The following is a 16558-nucleotide window of genomic DNA, read 5'->3' as shown; positions in this document are numbered from 1 at the left end:
CAACCCTGAGCTGACTCCTCTTGTTCCAGAGACCTCAGCTGTGGTCACTGCAGCGGTCTCCCAGCCAGCGGCTTTTATAGGGTCGTCACCCACTGTAGAGTCATCGCATTCCCACGCCCCTCCATTGTGACATCATCCAGTGGCCAAACCCCTGCTCTGTGAGATCACTGCATTGCCATGCCCCTGCCCAGTGACATCACTGTGTTGCCATGACACTATTTCTGCAGGGGGCAGGCCCTGTTGGGGCAGGCCCTGTTTGGACAGGCCTGTGGGCACCCTGCTCTTGCTGACCGGGCTTTGAGAAGTGATCTCCACAGGCCCCTTCCATGCAACTGCCCTGTGGCAGTTTAAAATTGTCAGTGTAATGAGGAAAAAGTGCAGCAGAGTTGCTGCCCTGGGTGATGAGAGAGCAAACGTGACACTGTTCAGGGAGGTCAGAGCAATGTTGCAGCCCCTTCAGCAATTTACACACAGCAAGAGTTGGTCCCAGTTGTCCCTGCACCAGTGGCACATAGATGAACACCATCTAAGAGCTACGCACAAGGCAAGTTCAGCGTAAGCACTGCACACTGGACTGGGTGCTGCAGACTCTTAGGGGGCAGAGCAGGGACCAGTGAGCATCCCTCTCACCCCACAGCATGCTGGTTCAGCTTTGTTAACTGCTACAAGCCAACTGACAGAGCCACAGATCTGAAGGATCTTTCCTACCCGATTTCAAGGACGGTTGCTACAGCACTACTTGAGACAGAAGAAGAAAGTGATACGGTGGGAGAAGTGGCCTGAAGGGACTTCAGCATGCACCCATTTGGTGGTCTGGGGACTTCACTGGCTCCTCTACAAAATTTGCTAAACTGGGAGGAGGAACAGAACTGGCAGATCGGTGCCCACTGACCATCAATCTCACACCACAGAGCGGACCCGAGTCCCTCTGGGATGCTTTGGCCCTTTCTCTCTGATTTGCTTTCTGCTGCAATTCTTTCTCCAGAGAGCTAATCCAGCATCTTATATACCTGCTTGTCTGAGGACAAGTTCACTCTGTGGTGAGAGGTCTCTAGTTACCTGTAATGGTCTATATACCTGCTTGCTTGCTGCTGTTGCATTGGTTACTGCCAGAACCGAACCCATCCCCCCACTAGCCCTGCAACAAGTCTTGCTAAAGGAGACCAAAATGGTGGCTGCTTCTCACCACCCTCGGCAAAATGGGGTCTTAGCCTGACAGAGACTGTAGGAGGGATGGAGATCAGAAAAGAGTGGTGGTTGTTCTTAGTGACTGCTGCCATGCTATTGATCTACAGTTGTTATTGTTTATTGGTAACAGGAAATAGAAGCAGGTCCATAATAGAGTGTGGCTCTGGAGCTCTCCCCAGCAGTTCCAGAGTGTTTTGGCTGGCAGATACCCAAAGTCTTTTGTCCATGCTGGAGCTGACTCTTGCAATCTGTTTTCTGGTAGGTGGAGCAGACAGACCGGGGCCTCTCACACATCTCTTGCCACACCACACACCTTCTTCAGGACACTGCCCACAAGCTGTTTTTCACAAGGCCTGCCCACACTCTGGTTTTTCACATGGACTGCTGGGGCTCCCCTCGGACAAACAGGCCTGTGCCATCCTCTCTCGGTGCGGGGCTTCAGACTGGCTAGAGGGACAGGCTGTCTGGAGAACTGTGGTCCCACCCACAATGGGAAGGCTGTTCTCAGTGGCACAGCTCCCCTTGCCAAGTTGTAGCTTGGACAGCTTGACGGTTGCCTTCCAACAGCTCTCAGCTTGGGGACAGTGCAGGCCCAGGCTGATAGATCTGCTCGATGACACAGTCAGCAAGCTGACTTGCTGGGGTCCTCAAAGCCAAGGTGCTTGCCAAGGCTGTTGCCTTTCCTTGACTTCTCTCTCTGGGATTCTGGAACCCCCAGTCCTTTGTGCATGGCTCTGCTGAATCCTGGAGATGGTCTCCCTGGAAACTGCATGACTCAGAAGCTGGATATGAGCAGTGGTTGGGGAAGACATCTGGGATAGCTGCAGCTCCTCCAGCCACCAGCTGCTTCAGCGCTGCTTTTGTTCTTCTCTCTTCTTCCTCCAGTATCAGGTTGCTCTTTGTGCTCCTGGCTGGAGGTGGGCAACCTGGCTTTCGTGGATGCGGTAGGCAAGGATTGCCAATCACTTCCAGTGGTTTGGCAGAATCCTTTGATTTGTCCAGGTGTTGACGGAGCCTTTCCTGAAAAGTGACACACCAAGGTGTAGCTCACTGTTAGCTGGGTGCTTCGTGGCTTGTGTCCCTGTGTGCTGAGACCCACACCAGCACAGGTCTCACCACCTCTTCCTTCTTTTCCTCCCCTGAAGGGGCTCCCCACCACCCACCAGGATGCAGCAAGTCAAGGCCCAGCCCTTGGCAGCATGGGGCTGCTGGCACCTGTCAGTGTGTCTGTGAACACTCAGCTTTGCCTACCTCTTCTCTCCTGGACACCTTCTCTGTCTCTTGCTTGTGTGCGGTCAGATACTGCTGGTACTCATTGAACTCCTTCAGAGTGCAAGTCACCTACGGAGAGATGAGAGGAGAAATCACCAATGTGCTGCCAACCAGTGGGCGCAGGCTGCCTTCCCCAGGACAGTCTGACTCCAGCAGCTCCTCTGCAGACACTCCCTCCCTCCCTCCCTTCCTCTTGCTGTCTCCCTCTGTGCCCAGCACCCCGCTTAGAGGGAGACTCCCAACCTACTTTGCCATTGCTAGTGACACATCCCAGTCCTTTCAGCCTCTCCAAGTTGTCTTTCCGGCTGTGGTAGTCCCGCAGATAGGGGTCACGCAGGCTGTTGTACTCCATGCCAAGCAGGCGACCGTAGGGATCTCCCAGGTCAAAATAGCTGGAGGGCTGGTGGAGCTGGAAGAGATGGGCCAGAGTATGAATCCCTGGGGGCAGGATTGTCCAGCAGGGCCTGAACAAAGTGCCCAGCTCCTCCTGCACACAGGCTGGGCTTTCCAATCCCCTCATGCAGAGAGTAATCCTGGCTTACCTTCCCACCCAGAGGAAAAGGCTCTCTACTTCAGAGGCTCCCCAGAGGCGCCAAGTTGACCCTGTGCAAAGTTCCAGGTCCTGTAGCTGGAAGGAGCTGACGCCAGCACAAGGAAGGATTCTTCTCCATCCAGCTCTGGATGCAGCATGGAGCACACTATGAGAAAGTGCTTTCTGTTGGCACCATGGAACCAGGAGCTTGCCTGGACTCCCCAGGCCTGTCTGATTGAAGGGCTGCAGCTGCAGCTGCTGGAGTGCAGCAGGAGGCCACAGGGACCTGCTCTAAAGGATGGGGAGCCTGTAAAAGAGCAGAGCATTTCTACCCTTTTCTAATTCTGTTACCTTTTCCCCCAGCTTTGTTCTGAAAGAAGACAGGCTTGGACTTGGCCGGCACAGGGATCTTTCACCCCAAGTAGGAGGTCCACAAATTCCTTAGGGTCCATCATCCCTGTTGCTCCTTGCCCCAAGGGCTGTCTTTCTGTAGGCAACCTAGAAAGGAAGAGAGATGCTCAGGCGTCAGCTCAATAAGCCTCCTGCATGGTGGTTACAAGGGAGGGCATGTCCCAGGGCCTTCTCCCTGGCTAAGCCTTCTCCACAGGCCTGCTGCTGCTCACCTCTCTCCTGTCTCCTGGTGCACTCAACAGTGCAGCTTCCTTTAGGACACCAGCAGTGAGATGGTGCTCCAAGGCTCCTTGCAAGAGCTCTCTTCTGGAGCTGCAACCCTGAGCTGACTCCCCTTGTTCCAGAGGCACTCAGCAGTGGTCACTCCAGCAGTCTCCCTGCTGGAGGCAGGTCCATACAAGCAGTGTTTCTTACATGCACAAGTGCATAAAGTCTGTTTGTTTCCCAGCAGGTGGAGCAGACGAGGCCTCTCACACGTGTCTTGACACCCCACACCCCTTCTCTTCAAGACGCTGCCCACGAGCTCCACAAAGGACACGCTTGTTTCTTACACAGGCTGCTGGGGCTCCCCTCGCACAAACCTTCTGGGCACAGGCCTGTGCCCTCCTCTCTCGGTGCTGGGCTTCGGACTGGCTGGAGGGACAGGCTGTCTGGAGAACTGTGGTCCCACAGAGGGAAGGGTGTCCCTAGTGGCACAGCTCTCCTTGCCAAGTTGCAGTTTGGGCAGCTTTACACCTTGCCTTCCAACAGCGTTCAGCCTGGGGGGCACGGCAGGCCCAGGCTGGCAGATCTCCTCTAGCACAGTGTCAGCAAGGTGACTTGCTGTGGTCCTCACAGCCAAGGAGCTTGCCAAGGCTGTTGCCTTTGCACCTCTCCCTATATCAGGAAGCTCAGGCAGGGTGGTTCTGGAGTCCCCAGCCCTTTGTGCATGGCTCTGCTGAATCCTGGAGATGGTCTCCCTGGCAATTGCACGACTCAGCCGCTGGACATCAGCGGTGCTTGGGGAAGGCGTCTGGCACAGCTGCTGCTGCCTCTTGGAGAGATGAACGCTGGGAAGCTCCAGGCTTTCTGAATACTTGCCCCTAGAGCCTCGTGCAGACTGAGAAGAAGCCTCAAGGGAAGCCTCTGAAGGAGCTGCTCTTTCAGCTTGCCCCAGTCTTTCTCTCGGTGCTTTTCCCACTTGGGGAGCTCCTCCAGCCACTGGCTGCTCCAACACTGCTTTCGCTCTTTGGTGTTGTTGCTCCAGTATCAGGTTGCTCTTTGTGCTCCTGGCTGGAGGTGGGCAACCTGGCTTTCGTGGATGCAGTAGGCAAGGATTGCCAATCACTTCCAGTGGTTTGGCAGAACCCTTTGATTTGTCCAGGTGTTGACGGAGCCTTTCCTGAAAAGTGACACACCAAGGTGTAGCTCACTGTTAGCTGGATGCTTAGTGGCTTGTGTCCCTGTGCGCTGAGACCCACCAGCACAGCTCTCACCTCTTCCTTCTTTTCTCCCTCAACACCCCACCCTCCCTCCCAACTCCCCCAACGCACCAGAATGCAGCAAGTCCAACCCCAGCTCTTGGCAGCATGGGGCTGCTGCCACCTGTCAGTGTGTCTGTGAACACTCAGCTTTGCCTACCTCTTCTCTCCTGTACTCCTTCTCTGCCTCCTGCTTGTGTGCCGTCAGATACTGCCGGTACTCATTGAACTCCTTCAGAGTGCAAGTCACCTACGGAGAGATGAGAGGAGGAATCACCAATGTGCTGCCAACCAGTGGGCGCAGGCTGCCTTCCCCAGGGCACTGACTCCAGCAGGAGGGAAGCTGATCCTCTGCAGACACTCCCTCCTGCCTCCTTCTGTCTGTGCTGGGCACCCCGCTTAGAGGGAGACTCCCAACCTACTTTGCCATTGCTGGTGACATATCCCAGTTTTCTCAGCCTCTCCAAGTTGTCTTTCCGGCTGTGGTAGTCCTGCAGATAGGGGTCATGCAGGCTGTTGTACTCCGTGCCAAGCAGGCGACCGTAGGGATCTCCCAGGTCAAAATAGCTGGAGCGCTGGTGGAGCTGGAAGAGATGGGCCAGAGTATGAATCCCTGGGGGCAGGAGAGTCCAGCAGGGCCTGAACAAGCTGCCTAGCTCTGGATGCAGCCTGGAGCATGCTATGAGAAAGCGCTTTCGGTTGGCAGCATGGAGCCAGGAGCTTGCCTGGACTCCCCAGGCCTGTCTGATTGCAGGACTGCGGCTGTGGCTGCTGGAGTGCAGCAGGTGGCCACAAGGACCTTCTCTAAAAGATGGGGACCATGGGCACCCTGTAAATGAGCAGAGCATTTCTACCCTTTTCTAATTCCGTTACCTTTTCCCCCAGCTTTGTCCTGACAAAGACAGGCTTGGAGTTGCGTGGCACAGGGATCTTGACCCCGAGTGGGAGGTCCACAAATTCCTTAGGGTCCATCATCCCTGTTGCTCCTTGCCCCAAGGGCTGTCTTCTATAGCCAATCTAGAAAGGAAGAGAGAAAGACCAATGCTCAGGTGTCAGCTCACTAAGCTTCCTGCACGGTGATTACAGGGAAGGGCATTGTCCCAGGGCCCTCTCCTCAGCTAAGCCTTCTCCGTAGGCCTGGTGCTGCTCACCTCTCTCCTCTCTGGTGGTGCACTTCCCAGTGCGGTTTCCTTCCGGACACCAGTGGTGAGACAGTACTCCATGGCTCCTTGCAAGAGCTCTCTTCTGGAGCTGCAACCCTGAGCTGACTCCTCTTGTTCCAGAGACCTCAGCTGTGGTCACTGCAGCGGTCTCCCAGCCAGCGGCTTTTATAGGGTCGTCACCCACTGTAGAGTCATCGCATTCCCACGCCCCTCCATTGTGACATCATCCAGTGGCCAAACCCCTGCTCTGTGAGATCACTGCATTGCCATGCCCCTGCCCAGTGACATCACTGTGTTGCCATGACACTATTTCTGCAGGGGGCAGGCCCTGTTGGGGCAGGCCCTGTTTGGACAGGCCTGTGGGCACCCTGCTCTTGCTGACCGGGCTTTGAGAAGTGATCTCCACAGGCCCCTTCCATGCAACTGCCCTGTGGCAGTTTAAAATTGTCAGTGTAATGAGGAAAAAGTGCAGCAGAGTTGCTGCCCTGGGTGATGAGAGAGCAAACGTGACACTGTTCAGGGAGGTCAGAGCAATGTTGCAGCCCCTTCAGCAATTTACACACAGCAAGAGTTGGTCCCAGTTGTCCCTGCACCAGTGGCACATAGATGAACACCATCTAAGAGCTACGCACAAGGCAAGTTCAGCGTAAGCACTGCACACTGGACTGGGTGCTGCAGACTCTTAGGGGGCAGAGCAGGGACCAGTGAGCATCCCTCTCACCCCACAGCATGCTGGTTCAGCTTTGTTAACTGCTACAAGCCAACTGACAGAGCCACAGATCTGAAGGATCTTTCCTACCCGATTTCAAGGACGGTTGCTACAGCACTACTTGAGACAGAAGAAGAAAGTGATACGGTGGGAGAAGTGGCCTGAAGGGACTTCAGCATGCACCCATTTGGTGGTCTGGGGACTTCACTGGCTCCTCTACAAAATTTGCTAAACTGGGAGGAGGAACAGAACTGGCAGATCGGTGCCCACTGACCATCAATCTCACACCACAGAGCGGACCCGAGTCCCTCTGGGATGCTTTGGCCCTTTCTCTCTGATTTGCTTTCTGCTGCAATTCTTTCTCCAGAGAGCTAATCCAGCATCTTATATACCTGCTTGTCTGAGGACAAGTTCACTCTGTGGTGAGAGGTCTCTAGTTACCTGTAATGGTCTATATACCTGCTTGCTTGCTGCTGTTGCATTGGTTACTGCCAGAACCGAACCCATCCCCCCACTAGCCCTGCAACAAGTCTTGCTAAAGGAGACCAAAATGGTGGCTGCTTCTCACCACCCTCGGCAAAATGGGGTCTTAGCCTGACAGAGACTGTAGGAGGGATGGAGATCAGAAAAGAGTGGTGGTTGTTCTTAGTGACTGCTGCCATGCTATTGATCTACAGTTGTTATTGTTTATTGGTAACAGGAAATAGAAGCAGGTCCATAATAGAGTGTGGCTCTGGAGCTCTCCCCAGCAGTTCCAGAGTGTTTTGGCTGGCAGATACCCAAAGTCTTTTGTCCATGCTGGAGCTGACTCTTGCAATCTGTTTTCCGGTAGGTGGAGCAGACAGACCGGGGCCTCTCACACATCTCTTGCCACACCACACACCTTCTTCAGGACACTGCCCACAAGCTGTTTTTCACAAGGCCTGCCCACACTCTGGTTTTTCACATGGACTGCTGGGGCTCCCCTCGGACAAACAGGCCTGTGCCATCCTCTCTCGGTGCGGGGCTTCAGACTGGCTAGAGGGACAGGCTGTCTGGAGAACTGTGGTCCCACCCACAATGGGAAGGCTGTCCTCAGTGGCACAGCTCCCCTTGCCAAGTTGTAGCTTGGACAGCTTGACGGTTGCCTTCCAACAGCTCTCAGCTTGGGGACAGTGCAGGCCCAGGCTGATAGATCTGCTCGATGACACAGTCAGCAAGCTGACTTGCTGGGGTCCTCAAAGCCAAGGTGCTTGCCAAGGCTGTTGCCTTTCCTTGACTTCTCTCTCTGGGATTCTGGAACCCCCAGTCCTTTGTGCATGGCTCTGCTGAATCCTGGAGATGGTCTCCCTGGAAACTGCATGACTCAGAAGCTGGATATGAGCAGTGGTTGGGGAAGACATCTGGGATAGCTGCAGCTCCTCCAGCCACCAGCTGCTTCAGCGCTGCTTTTGTTCTTCTCTCTTCTTCCTCCAGTATCAGGTTGCTCTTTGTGCTCCTGGCTGGAGGTGGGCAACCTGGCTTTCGTGGATGCGGTAGGCAAGGATTGCCAATCACTTCCAGTGGTTTGGCAGAATCCTTTGATTTGTCCAGGTGTTGACGGAGCCTTTCCTGAAAAGTGACACACCAAGGTGTAGCTCACTGTTAGCTGGGTGCTTCGTGGCTTGTGTCCCTGTGTGCTGAGACCCACACCAGCACAGGTCTCACCACCTCTTCCTTCTTTTCCTCCCCTGAAGGGGCTCCCCACCACCCACCAGGATGCAGCAAGTCAAGGCCCAGCCCTTGGCAGCATGGGGCTGCTGGCACCTGTCAGTGTGTCTGTGAACACTCAGCTTTGCCTACCTCTTCTCTCCTGGACACCTTCTCTGTCTCTTGCTTGTGTGCGGTCAGATACTGCTGGTACTCATTGAACTCCTTCAGAGTGCAAGTCACCTACGGAGAGATGAGAGGAGAAATCACCAATGTGCTGCCAACCAGTGGGCGCAGGCTGCCTTCCCCAGGACAGTCTGACTCCAGCAGCTCCTCTGCAGACACTCCCTCCCTCCCTCCCTTCCTCTTGCTGTCTCCCTCTGTGCCCAGCACCCCGCTTAGAGGGAGACTCCCAACCTACTTTGCCATTGCTAGTGACACATCCCAGTCCTTTCAGCCTCTCCAAGTTGTCTTTCCGGCTGTGGTAGTCCCGCAGATAGGGGTCACGCAGGCTGTTGTACTCCATGCCAAGCAGGCGACCGTAGGGATCTCCCAGGTCAAAATAGCTGGAGGGCTGGTGGAGCTGGAAGAGATGGGCCAGAGTATGAATCCCTGGGGGCAGGATTGTCCAGCAGGGCCTGAACAAAGTGCCCAGCTCCTCCTGCACACAGGCTGGGCTTTCCAATCCCCTCATGCAGAGAGTAATCCTGGCTTACCTTCCCACCCAGAGGAAAAGGCTCTCTACTTCAGAGGCTCCCCAGAGGCGCCAAGTTGACCCTGTGCAAAGTTCCAGGTCCTGTAGCTGGAAGGAGCTGACGCCAGCACAAGGAAGGATTCTTCTCCATCCAGCTCTGGATGCAGCATGGAGCACACTATGAGAAAGTGCTTTCTGTTGGCACCATGGAACCAGGAGCTTGCCTGGACTCCCCAGGCCTGTCTGATTGAAGGGCTGCAGCTGCAGCTGCTGGAGTGCAGCAGGAGGCCACAGGGACCTGCTCTAAAGGATGGGGAGCCTGTAAAAGAGCAGAGCATTTCTACCCTTTTCTAATTCTGTTACCTTTTCCCCCAGCTTTGTTCTGAAAGAAGACAGGCTTGGACTTGGCCGGCACAGGGATCTTTCACCCCAAGTAGGAGGTCCACAAATTCCTTAGGGTCCATCATCCCTGTTGCTCCTTGCCCCAAGGGCTGTCTTTCTGTAGGCAACCTAGAAAGGAAGAGAGATGCTCAGGCGTCAGCTCAATAAGCCTCCTGCATGGTGGTTACAAGGGAGGGCATGTCCCAGGGCCTTCTCCCTGGCTAAGCCTTCTCCACAGGCCTGCTGCTGCTCACCTCTCTCCTGTCTCCTGGTGCACTCAACAGTGCAGCTTCCTTTAGGACACCAGCAGTGAGATGGTGCTCCAAGGCTCCTTGCAAGAGCTCTCTTCTGGAGCTGCAACCCTGAGCTGACTCCCCTTGTTCCAGAGGCACTCAGCAGTGGTCACTCCAGCAGTCTCCCTGCTGGAGGCAGGTCCATACAAGCAGTGTTTCTTACATGCACAAGTGCATAAAGTCTGTTTGTTTCCCAGCAGGTGGAGCAGACGAGGCCTCTCACACGTGTCTTGACACCCCACACCCCTTCTCTTCAAGACGCTGCCCACGAGCTCCACAAAGGACACGCTTGCTTCTTACACAGGCTGCTGGGGCTCCCCTCGCACAAACCTTCTGGGCACAGGCCTGTGCCCTCCTCTCTCGGTGCTGGGCTTCGGACTGGCTGGAGGGACAGGCTGTCTGGAGAACTGTGGTCCCACAGAGGGAAGGGTGTCCCTAGTGGCACAGCTCTCCTTGCCAAGTTGCAGTTTGGGCAGCTTTACACCTTGCCTTCCAACAGCGTTCAGCCTGGGGGGCACGGCAGGCCCAGGCTGGCAGATCTCCTCTAGCACAGTGTCAGCAAGGTGACTTGCTGTGGTCCTCACAGCCAAGGAGCTTGCCAAGGCTGTTGCCTTTGCACCTCTCCCTATATCAGGAAGCTCAGGCAGGGTGGTTCTGGAGTCCCCAGCCCTTTGTGCATGGCTCTGCTGAATCCTGGAGATGGTCTCCCTGGCAATTGCACGACTCAGCCGCTGGACATCAGCGGTGCTTGGGGAAGGCGTCTGGCACAGCTGCTGCTGCCTCTTGGAGAGATGAACGCTGGGAAGCTCCAGGCTTTCTGAATACTTGCCCCTAGAGCCTCGTGCAGACTGAGAAGAAGCCTCAAGGGAAGCCTCTGAAGGAGCTGCTCTTTCAGCTTGCCCCAGTCTTTCTCTCGGTGCTTTTCCCACTTGGGGAGCTCCTCCAGCCACTGGCTGCTCCAACACTGCTTTCGCTCTTTGGTGTTGTTGCTCCAGTATCAGGTTGCTCTTTGTGCTCCTGGCTGGAGGTGGGCAACCTGGCTTTCGTGGATGCAGTAGGCAAGGATTGCCAATCACTTCCAGTGGTTTGGCAGAACCCTTTGATTTGTCCAGGTGTTGACGGAGCCTTTCCTGAAAAGTGACACACCAAGGTGTAGCTCACTGTTAGCTGGATGCTTAGTGGCTTGTGTCCCTGTGCGCTGAGACCCACCAGCACAGCTCTCACCTCTTCCTTCTTTTCTCCCTCAACACCCCACCCTCCCTCCCAACTCCCCCAACACACCAGAATGCAGCAAGTCCAACCCCAGCTCTTGGCAGCATGGGGCTGCTGCCACCTGTCAGTGTGTCTGTGAACACTCAGCTTTGCCTACCTCTTCTCTCCTGTACTCCTTCTCTGCCTCCTGCTTGTGTGCCGTCAGATACTGCCGGTACTCATTGAACTCCTTCAGGGTGCAAGTCACCTACGGAGAGATGAGAGGAGGAATCACCAATGTGCTGCCAACCAGTGGGCGCAGGCTGCCTTCCCCAGGGCACTGACTCCAGCAGGAGGGAAGCTGATCCTCTGCAGACACTCCCTCCTGCCTCCTTCTGTCTGTGCTGGGCACCCCGCTTAGAGGGAGACTCCCAACCTACTTTGCCATTGCTGGTGACATATCCCAGTTTTCTCAGCCTCTCCAAGTTGTCTTTCCGGCTGTGGTAGTCCTGCAGATAGGGGTCATGCAGGCTGTTGTACTCCGTGCCAAGCAGGCGACCGTAGGGATCTCCCAGGTCAAAATAGCTGGAGCGCTGGTGGAGCTGGAAGAGATGGGCCAGAGTATGAATCCCTGGGGGCAGGAGAGTCCAGCAGGGCCTGAACAAGCTGCCTAGCTCTGGATGCAGCCTGGAGCATGCTATGAGAAAGCGCTTTCTGTTGGCAGCATGGAGCCAGGAGCTTGCCTGGACTCCCCAGGCCTGTCTGATTGCAGGACTGCGGCTGTGGCTGCTGGAGTGCAGCAGGTGGCCACAAGGACCTTCTCTAAAAGATGGGGACCATGGGCACCCTGTAAATGAGCAGAGCATTTCTACCCTTTTCTAATTCCGTTACCTTTTCCCCCAGCTTTGTCCTGACAAAGACAGGCTTGGAGTTGCGTGGCACAGGGATCTTGACCCCGAGTGGGAGGTCCACAAATTCCTTAGGGTCCATCATCCCTGTTGCTCCTTGCCCCAAGGGCTGTCTTCTATAGCCAATCTAGAAAGGAAGAGAGAAAGACCAATGCTCAGGTGTCAGCTCACTAAGCTTCCTGCACGGTGATTACAGGGAAGGGCATTGTCCCAGGGCCCTCTCCTCAGCTAAGCCTTCTCCATAGGCCTGGTGCTGCTCACCTCTCTCCTCTCTGGTGGTGCACTTCCCAGTGCGGTTTCCTTCCGGACACCAGTGGTGAGACAGTACTCCATGGCTCCTTGCAAGAGCTCTCTTCTGGAGCTGCAACCCTGAGCTGACTCCTCTTGTTCCAGAGACCTCAGCTGTGGTCACTGCAGCGGTCTCCCAGCCAGCGGCTTTTATAGGGTCGTCACCCACTGTAGAGTCATCGCATTCCCACGCCCCTCCATTGTGACATCATCCAGTGGCCAAACCCCTGCTCTCTGAGATCACTGCATTGCCATGCCCCTGCCCAGTGACATCACTGTGTTGCCATGACACTATTTCTGCAGGGGGCAGGCCCTGTTTGGACAGGCCTGTGGGCACCCTGCTCTTGCTGACCGGGCTTTGAGAAGTGATCTCCACAGGCCCCTTCCATGCAACTGCCCTGTGGTTCTGTGAAGGAAAGCAGGCATCCTTGCTTACTTCGACGACTTGTCACAGCCAGTTTGGCTTTGGGTTTAACTCCTTCTCCTTTTTAAGCCTCTTCCTTCTCACGGGCAAAGCACAATATGGATTTTTGGCCCATCACCATCTGCATCTGATTCTTGAGTTTTACCTTGAGAAACACAGAAGAAAAACACAGGCTGATGGAAAACCCTCACCTCCCATTTCCTCACGCTCTCCTTCGCCCCGGACACCTTTTTGGCCCTTTTCCAGTCTCCCATGCTTTTGTCTCTGCTGCTCTCTTCTGCTCTCATTTCCACTTTTCCGCTGGATTTGGTGTGATCTCCGATGGGCCCCCTAGGTCCTGCTGAATGACAGCCCAGCCATGACGGAAATCCCCGTCAGGGATGACTGCTGCATTGTTGGACTCCTCAGTTCACTGTGGAATCTTTTAAACCAGAAGAGAATCATAGAACATAGAATTGTTTCAGCCAGCATAACTTGGACAGGTCTGGAATACACAGGCAGTAATTGTCTCTTAGGACAGAAAGAGAAAGGGAAGGATGAGAAGAAAACCAGCAAAAGCATGGAAACAAAAGTTATTCTGAGCACATAGCCAGTATTACCTGACCTAAAAGAGCAAAAATGCTTGCTGCTGGATAACTGTGTTGATGTCAGAAAGATGCACAGGTGGATCATCCCTCTGGTACCACAGACCATTGACAGCCTGTAAAAAACCACAGCAATCTCTGGAGACGAACTGCATGGTTTCTGCATCAAAACACGGGCAGAAAACTGCAGAACCAGAGTATGCCAAACCAAATCCCATCCAGCCCTAAGGAGACCTTCTCCCCCAACACCTTGTCTTGTAGTGACAATGCCATGAAAACTTTTTAAAATCCTGTTAGAAGGAAGCTGCTCTTTACCTTTGTGTAGCAGAAATTATGTCCTGCATAACAACTGTCACTGCTGTGCACCAGGACTGCATGGGAGTAGAAGAGCATTTCTCCATCCCCGTACCCTCGATGCCCTCCCAGGGCAGAGTCCTGACAGATTTTGAGTCGGACTTGCAAGCACCTCTCAGTCTGGGACTCACCCTTCCAGCTAATTAAGAAACTGACCACAGCACGACTCCCAGGGGTATAAATGGAGTTCTGCTATGCAGAGGAGTTGGTTTGCTGGCTTGCCTGCTTTCTGGCTTGTCTGCTTCTTCCACTGCTCTTCCACTTCCCCACACAGAAGCAGCTTGGCAGCAGGTTCTATCGGGGTTCCCAGTCGCAGTATCTTGAGATTCTCTGGGCTCAGACTGGTGGTTCTGGACTCCGTAAAGGTTCCTGGGCTCAGTCTGGGGGTCCCCAAATCTAGAGGGGTTCCTGGGGTCTGTATGGAAGTTCCAGGTTCTGAGGGACTTTTGAATCATGGAATGGTAGGGGCTGGAAGGGTCCTCTGGAGATCAAGTCCATTATCCCCTGCCAAAGCAGGATTCCCTAGGGTAGGCCACACAGGAGCATGTGTGATCTTGAAAATCTGGGGAAGGAGACTCCACAGTCTTGCTAGGCAGCCTGCTCCAGTGCTCCAGCACCCTCACAGAAAGAAGTTTTTCCTCATCTTGAGGCAGAACTTCCTGGGTTCCAGTTGGTACCCCTTGCCCCTCATCACAGGACATTACTGAAAAGAGACTGGCACCTTCTTCCTGGTATTTGTAAAACATTAGTAAGATCCCCACCCAGTCTTCTCTTCTCCAGGCCTAACAGCCCCACGTCTCAGCCTTTCAGTGCTTTTCTTCACTGCAGCCAAAGGATAAACACCAGTGACATCCAGGGGTGTTGTGTGACAGAGGTGATAAAGTGACATGGACTGGAAGGGATCTGAGGAGGGCATCTATACTGCTGCTGTGCACAAAGCTCTTTGGCACTTGAGTTCACAGCTCAGTGGCTTGGTGCTTCGATCAGGACCAATTAGGGCATTGGGTTTCACAGACTTCTGAGGACAGACATGAGACCTTCAGTCTGGGCCACCTACTGTTGTACTAAATAGAGAAAAGACTTGATTTGTGGTCGTTTACTTAACAAAAGGCTACATTATTTCACAGGAGAAATAGTTTATTGACAGGTATGCTTTGAAATTCTGCATATTAAACTATGAAAAGCCTGTTACTTAGCTAATATTGATGTGTTTGTTTAAAGACAGTCAGTGGTGCCAGTGAAAGTAGAACTCAGTTCCCAGGTGTGTTCACAGGGTTTGCAAAATCACCAAGTGTCAAAACAAGGGTGGTCCTATGCTTTCTCTCCTTATTTGCATCACTTTTTCAGGCTTTCCCACCCTGAGTTACTCTGAAGTGCATACTCAGTGTCAGCCTCAGTACTTTGAGAAGGACAAAGAATGTTTCTGAATGTGCAGAGTTCCAGAGCTTAGGATATGTCTCTGGGCTTCTTCAGCCTGAACCCTGTTTTGAGTGAAAACTTTTATGAACTCAAAGAGAAATTTGTGTGGGACTGTATTAAAAAATAGACTGATTTTATTCTCAATTGAATTCTGTGGGTAGTTTGTGTTCTTTGAATTTCATCTGAATGCTTGAATGTCTTTATGCCTAGGAGCCCAGGCTTCCTCACAGGGTGGCATTTCCAAACCTCCAAGGTAGAGACTAATTTCTCTGTAAGTGAGTGACCTTCTGACTTGCAGGTTGTGTGCAGGAGGAGCTGGGAGGTGTGTTGGGGCCCTGCTGCTCTCTCCTGCCCCATTCATACTCTGGCACATCTCTTGCAGCACCACACACCCTCCAAACATTAACTCTGTCTGAGTGTTTTCCGTCCTAACCTGATCCGTGGCTGCTCAGACAACTTCTTTATAATGTGGCTCAGTCTTGCTTTCCCTCCCTGCAGACTCTCAGTTCAGTGAGAAGAGAGGGGAGACTGCACTGACCAGAGCACAGCCAGACAAGCATCCTTACCAGCAACCTTTTTACATAGGACCAATCTTACTCGTTTACATCCTCATCCCACATGACAGTATCCATCCATCCATCCATCCATCCATCCATCCATCCATCCAGGTGGGCTTTGAAAGTCTCCAGAGAAGAAGACTCTGCAGTTTAAATACACATAAGTCAGTACTTACTAGCAGACATTCCAACCTCTCAGCTGTAAGAATTTATGGGCACTCCCCTTGACTCCTTTCTTTCCCTGGCTTTAGTTTTAGCCCTAAACAGTAATGTGTGTCAAGACAGGTAATGTTTTATACTGGAATATGCTTTCTGAGTAATATGTTTAGTAATTCACAAGACAAAATATTGGAGACTGGAAATGGCATGGAATAGGAAATGGGCTGATGTCTCAGAATAGTAGTGTGTCAGCTCGCACTATGCATGCAGCTATTAGGTATCCTGCACAAGCCTCTGTGTGTTAGGCAGTATGCCATTTTACATTGACTTTCCACTGAGCAAACTATTCATTTGTTCTATAAGAATCACAGATGTTCCTTGTGCAAAATGTGTCTCAGGGCCACTTGTTGCTGAGAAATGCCATTGATCAGTATATCAGCTCAGTAAATGCTCTTTCATTTTACTCAGTCTTGGTAGAACTCAGCATCCAGCCATGTCTCTTTCTTGAGCTTATTGATGATGAGTGGATTTTTTTCCCTTCAGTTTCCAGACAAGTGCCCTCTGGGCTGGGCAGCACAGGCAAAGGTGGATGACTTCCTATGGCTTGAACCCACCAGCTATGCTCACAGCATTATGGAGAATTTGCCTATAAGATATGAGACTGAATTACCATCTAACACCAGCTCAGGGCACAGTGTGGTGCCCTCATCTGCCTGCCTGCTATATAAAAGTAAGGCACCGTTTCTTTTCTGTATTAGCAATTAAGAGAGATGGCCCCAAAAGCTTTAATTTGGAGGGTGGCACAACCTCTGTTTAAAGTAACTGGTCAAAGCTTAGTATTTTTTCATCAGAAAAAGCTAGTTTTGTTGTCCAGTCATCATTCCTGCCACTGCCACTTGCAGG

The 16558-nt window shown here is 53.2% G+C and overlaps 2 long non-coding RNA genes across 2 annotated transcripts; both read right to left on the bottom strand.

Moving 5' to 3' along the window:
* Positions 1 to 2445: 2445 nt before the first annotated feature.
* LOC137449693 (uncharacterized) lies at positions 2446 to 3183 on the bottom strand. Its single transcript, XR_010989456.1, has 3 exons — positions 3003 to 3183; positions 2708 to 2869; positions 2446 to 2529 (listed from the first exon to the last, which is right to left on the bottom strand). It is a non-coding gene; the product is annotated as an uncharacterized lncRNA (long non-coding RNA).
* A 5379-nt stretch (positions 3184 to 8562) lies between these two features.
* Positions 8563 to 9300, bottom strand: LOC137449692 (uncharacterized). The gene is made up of 3 exons (XR_010989455.1): positions 9120 to 9300; positions 8825 to 8986; positions 8563 to 8646 (listed from the first exon to the last, which is right to left on the bottom strand). It is a non-coding gene; the product is annotated as an uncharacterized lncRNA (long non-coding RNA).
* Between the last annotated feature and the right edge of the window lie 7258 nt (positions 9301 to 16558).

This window comes from Melanerpes formicivorus, unplaced genomic scaffold (assembly GCF_026170545.1).
Source record: "Melanerpes formicivorus ecotype bairdi unplaced genomic scaffold, bMelFor1.0.p_v2 SCAF_32, whole genome shotgun sequence".
NCBI classification, from domain to species: domain Eukaryota; kingdom Metazoa; phylum Chordata; class Aves; order Piciformes; family Picidae; genus Melanerpes; species Melanerpes formicivorus.
The sequence above is the reverse complement of the archived record's forward strand: the minus strand, read 5'-3'. Positions and strand labels throughout refer to the sequence as shown.